Source organism: Pinus tabuliformis, chromosome Q, assembly GCF_031772625.1.
Source record: "Pinus tabuliformis cultivar Carrire ecotype Pingquan chromosome Q, CPIR1, whole genome shotgun sequence".
Lineage (NCBI taxonomy): Eukaryota > Viridiplantae > Streptophyta > Pinopsida > Pinales > Pinaceae > Pinus > Pinus tabuliformis.
In genome coordinates, this window is record NC_142296.1 from 304,354,430 (window position 1) to 304,364,094 (window position 9,665).

Below are 9,665 nucleotides of genomic sequence, written 5' to 3' on the forward strand. Positions count from 1 at the left end.
TCAAAGTCCCAGTAGTGGAAATGATTAAAAATTATGAGGGAGAAGCAGCTATAGGACATCCTGTAGGAAATCTTGTAGTAGCCTATCCCACAGAATAAAAATCATGAGTTGCAGCAAGCTTCCAGCATGAAGATCCAAGGGCAAAATAAGCTCCGGAGCAAGAGAAACACCATCATATTCAATAGTAGGTACCTACACATCAATGGAATCATCAGAGGGCAATAGAAAAAGAAGGAAAAATAACATGCAGCCAACACACAACAAGCACCTCATGTCCTCAACGAACTGCGGGAAGGTATTACCACCACAAGTAGGTATCTCGCTGCACTCTCTCATTTGCATAATGTAAGTCAAAAGATGTAAAGGTTGTGAGAGAGTTGGATTATAAGAAAAAGGTGGCTAGTTAACTTGGCCACCTTCGTTCAGTCAGTGAGGAAAAAATAGTTAGTCCCCACACACGTGGCAGCAGTCAAGTCAAAGAAAATGAGAATGAGATCAGAAGAAGTTGAGACTACGGATGCCTGAAGTGGGAGTTTATTATGAGGAGAGGGGAATGATGAGGTGGTAGTGGGGACCAACAGTCCAAAAATAGAAAAATCGTACCTCGGCTACCATCACACCACCTCATTCAAATCGACAATAAGAGGAAATAAACGTTGATCCCCATGCACTCATGCATTCATCTCCTTGAGGCTAACTCTAGAAAAATCGCCCTTGTACCCAAGAAACCTATAGAAGAGAAAATTTCCATCTTTCTCCTATGCAAGACTTCCTACAAGATCACACGGGGAATCTTACACGACCACACAGGAATCCTACAGGATACAGTCAGGCAATCTACAAGATTGGCAGACAGTAGTTTCAGAGAAGGAAACAAAGAGGTTGGCTACAACAAACACCATGAGGAGGTAGGCTCTATATTTCCTTCCATTTTTCCAAGTGAATAGAATAGAAAAAAATTGAATATGGACCGTTGATCGGCAAGATACGACGGTCCCTGTTCAACCACTGTTCAAGCCTCTGATTAGGCTCATTTCATGGTTTTCTTATGTTTTTTAATTCCCGATAGTGTAATGCGACAAGTCCAAGACTTCTCCTCTCTCGGTGATCTTGCCTTTTAAGGAGATATGGAAGACTTAGAGGGTTTTTAGACCCATATTTCAAGGGATTTTTGCCTCTTTTTCCTTTGAAAAGGGGCAACTTCATTTTATGATAGCTTTCCCATCTAAACTCTATTTTCACCCATTTAAGTTGCGTTGGATTCAGAATGGAGGGATCCCTGCAATGAGACTATGTCTGAGAGCAGCCTGTGATTTTCATTTTCCTTTGATTTACAAAGGATTTGTGCCATTTGGCACCTTTCACCTCTTGCATGAAGTATTTTAGACCTAGATGTTTATCCAGGATCCATTTTTGGATCATGCCTTCCTACTAAAAGAACTTTTGGTCTCCAAAAGACTGATATACTGATCTGAACAATAAATGAGAGTGACTCACCCTCTTCTTTCAGCCTCCCTACACTTTCCTTTGCATAGTGCCTCTGAACCAAAGTTTCTAACCACTTCCTTTCTTTGGATGGGCTGGTCTTCCTGAGAAGAATTGTCTTCCTCCTTGCCTTTCTGTAGAACTTCTACTGAAATGGTCATAGAAGGTAGTTTGAGCTTCTTTCCCTTAATCATTGATCCAAGGTGGCTCAACAAATGTGAAGTACATCTGCTCCACAGAACTTTCATTTGTACTTGTTTGGCAAGCTGCCAACAACAGCTGTTAACAACAACAGGCATACAGACAACAACTAGATGGACTAAACTCCTGCTTCAACAAAAGAAATAGATTTTCACAACTTGTGAACACCTCCATTCTTATATCTGCATACAAATGATGGACTAGATAACAAGCGAGCAAAACATACCCTTAAACAAATGACCCTTCAAGTCAAGCATGTAGAAAAAGACCATTAGGACTCTTTTTCCAAAAGATAAAACTTTCATCATTTTCTCCATTTGGAGACCAAGTTAACTTCTTTCAAGTCAACATGGCATCACATGTAATGCATGCATTTCATCCCTCAACTTTCACTTAAGCACATTTTTCTTTCGAAGCTGAAATGAAATATAATATAGATGCATCAATAGACATGCAATCTTAATCAGATAAGAACTCTAATTGTTCCTTACCAGTCCCTTTCAAATGTACTACCCTTGCCTGCACATCAGCATCAACATGTGAATCATTTTGAGACACATCATTCATGGAATCTTCACTTCCATTTCTTCCATCTTCTCTTTCCACTTTCTTCAGCTTTGGTGAAAGCATTTTTGGATTCAGTGTCCAACACTTTGCAGCAAGATGTCCTTGCTTATGGCATTAAGTGCACTGCATGTGCATCCTCTTGATAGCATGATTTGCCTTGTCCAATGGACCTTTGGCTTCTTGCTTCTTTTCCTTCTTCTCCTTCCTGTATGCATCCATTTTGTTCCAACATCTAGAAACATCATGGTTATCCAAACCACAGAAGGAACATGCAACTATTTTCCCATACATATAGGGAAATTCATCATGCTTTGAAAAATCAAAAGGAATGTATTTAGAACCAGATTTATACCTGCCTTTTTCACCTTTATTACCTTCATGAGGAGGTGAAGCAAATGAAGAAGTGGCTCCCTTTGGAACACCATCAAACTCTTCAAGGATGTTAGAGTCTCCCCAACTCTCTGATTCAAGTGTGTGCTTCTAAACACCTACATCTTGCAATTGATGTTTCAAGATATTGTATTCCTCTTGAATACAACCTTCACACTTTTGAGGTAGAGGACATGAAATGAAACTCCTTCTTGGGACTATTTCAATGGCTTTGATGGCAGCTTTGGAATTCTCTCCATAAGACTATCCACAGGCAAGACCCAAATATTTAAGCCTTTCCTCAACCATTATTGGTTCAGCAATACCTTGTGCATGCTTTCCCAAGCCCTTTGCTTCATAGCCCATCTTGGACATTAGCTTGGAACCTATGCCTTTAGTATGTTTCTCAAAAGAACCAATACAAGCATTCTCAGAAGAATTTGAAGACAAACTAGAATGGCTTACCTCTTCTTCAAGCTGATACTTTACTAAGGCTTCTTGGGCAACAAAGAGTTGTATTTCCAACTAATGCATCCTCTTCAGGTTCATATTTGCAATATGAAGCTGCATCTCCATTTCCTGCAATTTGCCAGCAAACAATTGCTTTTCTTCCTTCATGGAATTCGGCTACTTTCTAAGCATGTTGCTCTTCCTTCCATCCTCATACATTTCTCTCACCATATCCATCATGGTGGACAATTCTTGCTTCATGTATTTATCACGGAATCTTGTGAAGATAGTAGAATTTGAGGACCCACTTGTAGAAGTTGTCATTATGCCAATGAACAAAAAAACTTCAACAAGATAAATAAAGAGCTTATTTAAGCACCATTTTGTAACAAACCTCTTGTGCTCAAGAACTACTTTGAGGTCCTTTGTGATAAAAGAATGCCTTCAGCCCTTCTCCTTATTGTCCTTCCTGGACTGAGCTATCAATAGCTTTCCCCTCACCTCTGCAAACTCAACAAATTGTTAGTCTGCAAAGTGGGATACAATCAGCCTCTTGCTATTCAAACACCTTTCAGACAAGCAGTCTTTGCTTTGTCAATCAAGCATTCTAACATAATCCTTCTCTGAAGGTGGGGTTAATCAAACTTAAGCTCCGATACCACCTAATCTGAAAATGGGGCTCTTAGGCTTCTTGTCTAGCCTACAAGAACCTCTCCCACTTCCAAAGCTTGAATTTTCCCAAGTCTTTTATGATTAACCAATGCGGAATTAAGAAATGCTTGAAAATATGGGTGTATGCTTGTATTTGTTTCAGCTAATCATTTGCTTTAAAATATGTTGTGTATGTTGATATTTAAATGTGCTTGAACATATACATAAATGCATATAACAGTGAATAATGCAGCAGTAAAAACAAACACATAAAACAACAATATTAATTTGGAGTTCACCCACAACTCTTGGGCTACATCTCCGTGAGGTCTATTTAATTCAACTAGGCTCTCTAGGATTATGGTATAAGTCTTTTACAAGTCTTTGACTCAACTCCTACTGTTCTACACATAGACAGTGGGTTCAATACCATTTTATCCCTTCAGCTCTTGAAGCTCTGGCTTTTGGCTCTTGGCTCTTTGGCTCTTGGTTCTGGCTCTTGGCTCTGACTCTGGCTCTTTGGATCTGGTTCTAGCTCTTGGCTCTGACTCTTGGCTCTTTGAGACGGGCTCTTAGCTCTTTGGCTCTCCTGCTCTGGCTTCTTTCTGCCTTCTGCAACCTTCAACTTTCTCTGGCTTTTCACTTGAACTTCAAGTGACCCCAAAGGCTCCCTCAGCTGCTTTTTGCTTCTCTGCTGCTATTACTTTCAGCATTCAGCAACAAACAACAACTTGCAACAGCTTGGCCACCATTCAACAATCCAGTAGCCCTCTGTCTTTTACATTCATGGATTTTAAGCCAAAACTGCGTTGTCTGTTGGTTTTTCCTTTCGGGCTCTCTGTCTTCCTGCCACAATCCATTCAAATCCCGTCTCTGGGCATTAGCAATCATTTCTAAATGCCCTCAGGGATGAATGCCACCTATTTGGTAATGGAAGGAGCTATCGATGCTTTGAATCCACCTGAAACGGTCACTCTGTGTTTACACAGAAAAACACTGCTATACACAGGAAAGTCTGCAAAGCACTGTTCATTTCAGATTTGAAACTTTCATAAATCCGCTTTATAACGCTATCGGGTCTACCTATGGGTCCCTATCGCATGTCGCAATGCCTTGTTCCAAGGTTTTCCCTTTGTATTAAAAATACACTAAAACATGGCAAATTCTCGCTTATAAAACTTGAAATTATGTGCAACAGTGTTAATAAACCCTTTCGGGCCCGTAATATCGCATCGGGGCTTTATCCCTTTGTATTTCATTTAATAAAAGAAATACGCAATTACAAAGGAAATTGATTTTTTTCGGATTTAAAAATATATGGAGTACAGTCTATATTTCCATCGAGTCCGACCATATCGCATCGCTAGTCGCAACGGTCCTTTGGCTTCCCCTTTGGTACCACCAACGCTGATCCGCTGATATCAGCGATCACAATCGCACTATCGCATATATATAACATATGTGGCCACTCCATTGTTTTCGCTGATTGCGATATGCCGATTTCGGAGATCGTACCATCGCATCACCCCAGTCCATAGCGCTATGCCTCCAATCCGACCCACCAATCACCACCGACTACGATTACCGATCGAATCTGGATCATTGATCAGCCAGATCCAACGGTCCCTGTTCAACCACTGTTCAAGCCTCTAATTAGGCTCATTTCATGGTTTTCTTATGTTTTTTAAGGCCCGATAGTGTAATGCGATAAGTCCAAGACTTCTCCTCTCTCGGTGGTCTCACCCTTTAGGGAGATTTGGAAGACTTAGAGGGTTTTTAGACCCATATTTCAAGGGATTTTATCCTCTTTTTCCTTTGAAAAAGGGCAGCTTCATTTTATGATAGCTTTCCCATCTGAAGTCTGTTTTCACCCATTTAAGTTGCATTGGATTCAGAATGGAGGGATCCCTGCAATGAGACTATGTCTGAGAGTAGCCTGCAATTTTCATTTTCCTCTGATTTACAAAGGATTTGTGCCATTTGGCACCTTTCACCTCTTGCATGAAGTCTTTTAGACCTAGAGGTTTATCCGAGATCCATTTTTGGGTCACTAAGTTTGTACGAACCTCGAGTTGATAAAGTAAAGCTAGTAGCTCCAGGAGTTGCAGCATTCTTGCTACAATACTAGTGCTCATCACTAATCCTTTCTCCTCCCTTAGTCATTCCCATGGATATGTATTTATACTTCTCGAAATTAATTTTTTCAGTTGGGAAATAGTTGGGTCACGGGCTACAGTAGGTGGGTATTTGGTCAAACCCATAAACCCCACCCGAATTAAGGGAGATTATATATTTTTTAATGATTTAATACATATATGCGGGTTGGGTGTAGGCTGACCGCGTGTACATGTTCTTTAGATATGGAATAATCACGTATGGCATTTAAAACATTATTTTTTTAGAAAATGGACCAAGTCTGGTAGGGAAGGGTTGCCCTAGGCCATATCATAGAGTATAAAATCTACCAAGGGTGGTAAATGGTGCTATAACAGATGCCCCCTAATATATGAGGTCAAAAAGGGTACATGATGGCTGAAATGTGTTAAGTGTATAGAAAGAATCATGTGAGGACGTGAGAGGAGTTCACCATATTTTAGCCTGCCAAGCCAATGGAAGAGATCAGAAAGAAAGATGTTGTCTCAAGTGGCCATACCCATGCTCAGAGATAATAAATCATGTCTACATGTCAAATGAAAAAGCGGACCCAATATGTATACAAGTCTAAAAGAACTGAAAATACATAGTGGATCATCTGATCATATCCATAGAAGTACATGTCACAATATCACATATAAAGAACTCATCAATGATGCTGAAGTAGAAATTTGATCATTGAAGTCATAAAGCTGATCCAAAAAGTACCAAGTCAAATAGTGGAACAAATGGTATTGCATGCAACTTGGGTGCCAACATATAGGATGTCGTTGTGATGAACTACAACATATAAGGTAGATGGTGTCACTAGTAGAAATAGGAGGAACTGGCAAGTGAACCAACAAATGTTGATGCAAACCCGAGGTCTTCACTGACCCTGTGGTACATTTGTACACAATGGGAATAAATGATATGAGGTCAACCATGTGAGAAATCATTTGATTACCGGTCATTGATGTATATCGTTAACAAACACAAGACTACTCACTGATAATGATGATGAGAGCCAAGGTACCCAGTACAATCTAACATGTACAAATAAATGATCTGAAGTCGAACACTTATAAGAATATATCAATTAGGAGACAATGATGTATTCTCACTATTGATAGTGAAGGAATCTACCACTAATGACTGCAAACCCTAAGGTACTGCCAAATGGACTCTAGACCTTGTTCCCAGAGAAATGAGTTGAAGTCAATGGGAAAAGATCTGCTGGAAGGAAGGCATTAAGGCATCATTCATCAATCCAGCATGAGTGTAACCCACAGGCCAATAATGTGGAAGGAATCGAACGAAGAAAGATGTAGTAACCAAACCGAAGCACATTTCTGATGTACACAAGATGTAGCTAGCACACAACATAAACCCTTTGTACCAACCAATAATGAAAGCTGACACAAAGGTGAGGAATCCACCAATGGGGTCAAATGGAAACCAAGGTATTGCACGAATCCTAATGTGTGATAATGAAATCTGACGTTGAACACAAGGGAAACCACTCAGTCAAAGACCCATGATACTGATCAATGTTGAGCACAAGGTCACCTATCAATGATGGAAATAGGGCTAGGGTGTAGCTCTAGGTCTACTCTTAGAGAAATTTGTCGTAGTTGATAAGAGCAAGACCCACCAACAAGAAGTCAATGGAGACCTTCTCAAACCAACATGAGAAAAGGACCAAATGTCTCATGTGATAGTGAACATGACTCTGACAAATAGGGATGTTCGATTGAAAATAAGTCAAGAGACACTGCAGAAAGGTTGACTTAGGTTTAATTCCCCTAAAAAAAAGCACGAATCAAATGTGACAATATGGCATCATATGATAAGTTTGTATAATATTTTCATGCAAGAGGCACAAACGAACTCTCCATATGATTGGAAGAGATAACCAACCAGAGGATTACTGACTCAATACCAAGGTTAAGGCTCTCCTAAGTCAAACTAAAGCCCATCCCAATGGATGAAAGACTTAATTTTGAGTGGTTTGTTCAAGGGCAACAAAATTGACTTTAGCTACCATCAATAATAGAAGTAATGTCTTGTTCCTACTCTTTTTGGAATATTTAATTTTTTGTCTTTTTCATATTTAGAAAACCCTAAAAATAATAACAAAATGGCTATAAACAGTGGAAAGAATGAGTATTTAAGTACATATGTTCTAGTTCCTAGGAGTGGAACATGGCTATGCTTAATGCAAGGTGGCAAAACTGGTCAATGAGACTCAAAGGAATGTTCTTTCCATGGATAAGCGAGTGTCAAGTTGCAGAGACTAAATTATTGCAGGGTTGATTTCGCAAAAATATCTGGCCAAAAAAGAGACTTAAACACAAGTCCAAATGAAGTCGACTTAAGGCTAAAAAGAGGAAAATAGTCAACATGCAATGCAGTGGTGCAACTCAACACAAAGGAGCCTCTAGGGTATAAATCCAGAAAAATAGTGAAGAATTAAGAGAATGAAGATTCAATGCACAAGTCATGGAAGGACTAAAGAGGACTCATGAACCTACGTAGTATACCAGCGCGGGCAACATATGCTAGTGAGAATCTAACTAATATGCCCATGTAAAGGTTGGCTCTACCATCACGTCATGATTTTATAAGTCCGCGAGTGAAAATGGTTGAAGAATAAAGACATGATGGGGTTGATCATATGACCAAGATATCGCAGTATGGAGGCTAGTATGTAAAATGCAATAGAAAATGATACCCCCTAACCTATATGCCAATGAAAAACGATACCTGACATGATGGGTCTGCAGTCACAGAATCGAAGTGGTCTCTCAAAATCTCCAAAGTGTCTTGAAAAAATTACCCATCCCAACACTCCAAGCCAGAAAGGTCACAAAGCTCATAAAGTTTTGCAAAGAAAATATGAACTTCTGAAAAAAATTATTTCTACATGTCAACCTATATAAATACCTTTTGACTTATAATTTTTCTTTTGTATTATGAACAAGTGAAGGAGCTCTAGAGAAAAAACTCAATCAACCTCAATCCATCTGATTCATCCATCATTTCAGCCTTCAACTATACAATAGATAGATATGCACAAATATACAATATTTACAACAAAGAAAATGCTAGGCTGGAACCTAAGCAAAATACTTTTTAATATAGAGCCCATTTCTTGGCTCCGCCAATTCGTTTCCCTCAAAATCAACCAACTCATAAGCTCCATTTTTCAAGACCTTTTTAACAACGAAGGGACCGTACCACATATATTTGAACTTTCTTTCCCCCAACGCATCTTTGTCTTACTCATAAACCAAGACAAGGTCACCTTCAGAGAAAACCCTAGGACAAACAACCTTATCATATTGAGCTTTTGCTCTCTTTTTATGAAGTTCATTGATTATGGGCGCATCTCGACACTGCTCATTGAGATGTTCCAAATGAAAAAGGTGTTCTTCAATACTAGAAGTATCTGGAAGAAGCTCAAAAGATAATTCAAGGGAAGAAATTTCACATTCCATGGGAAAAATTGATTCCAACCAATAAACTAGTTGAAAAGGAGTAAAAGCTGTAGTATTCTTGACTGACATTCAGTATGCCCAAAGTGCTGGATATAACATAATGTGTCAATTAGATCGAGCTTTGTTAATCATACTTTGGAGGATGATCTTTAGGGATTTACTCATGGCTTCAACTTGCCCATTGGCCTGAGGATAATAAGGAAACGAATGCTCCTACCAGAAACCCAACTTAAGAGCCTATTCAGACATCATCTAGTTCTGGAAATGACTCCCATGGCTAGTGACAATCTCTTTGGGAATACCAAACTG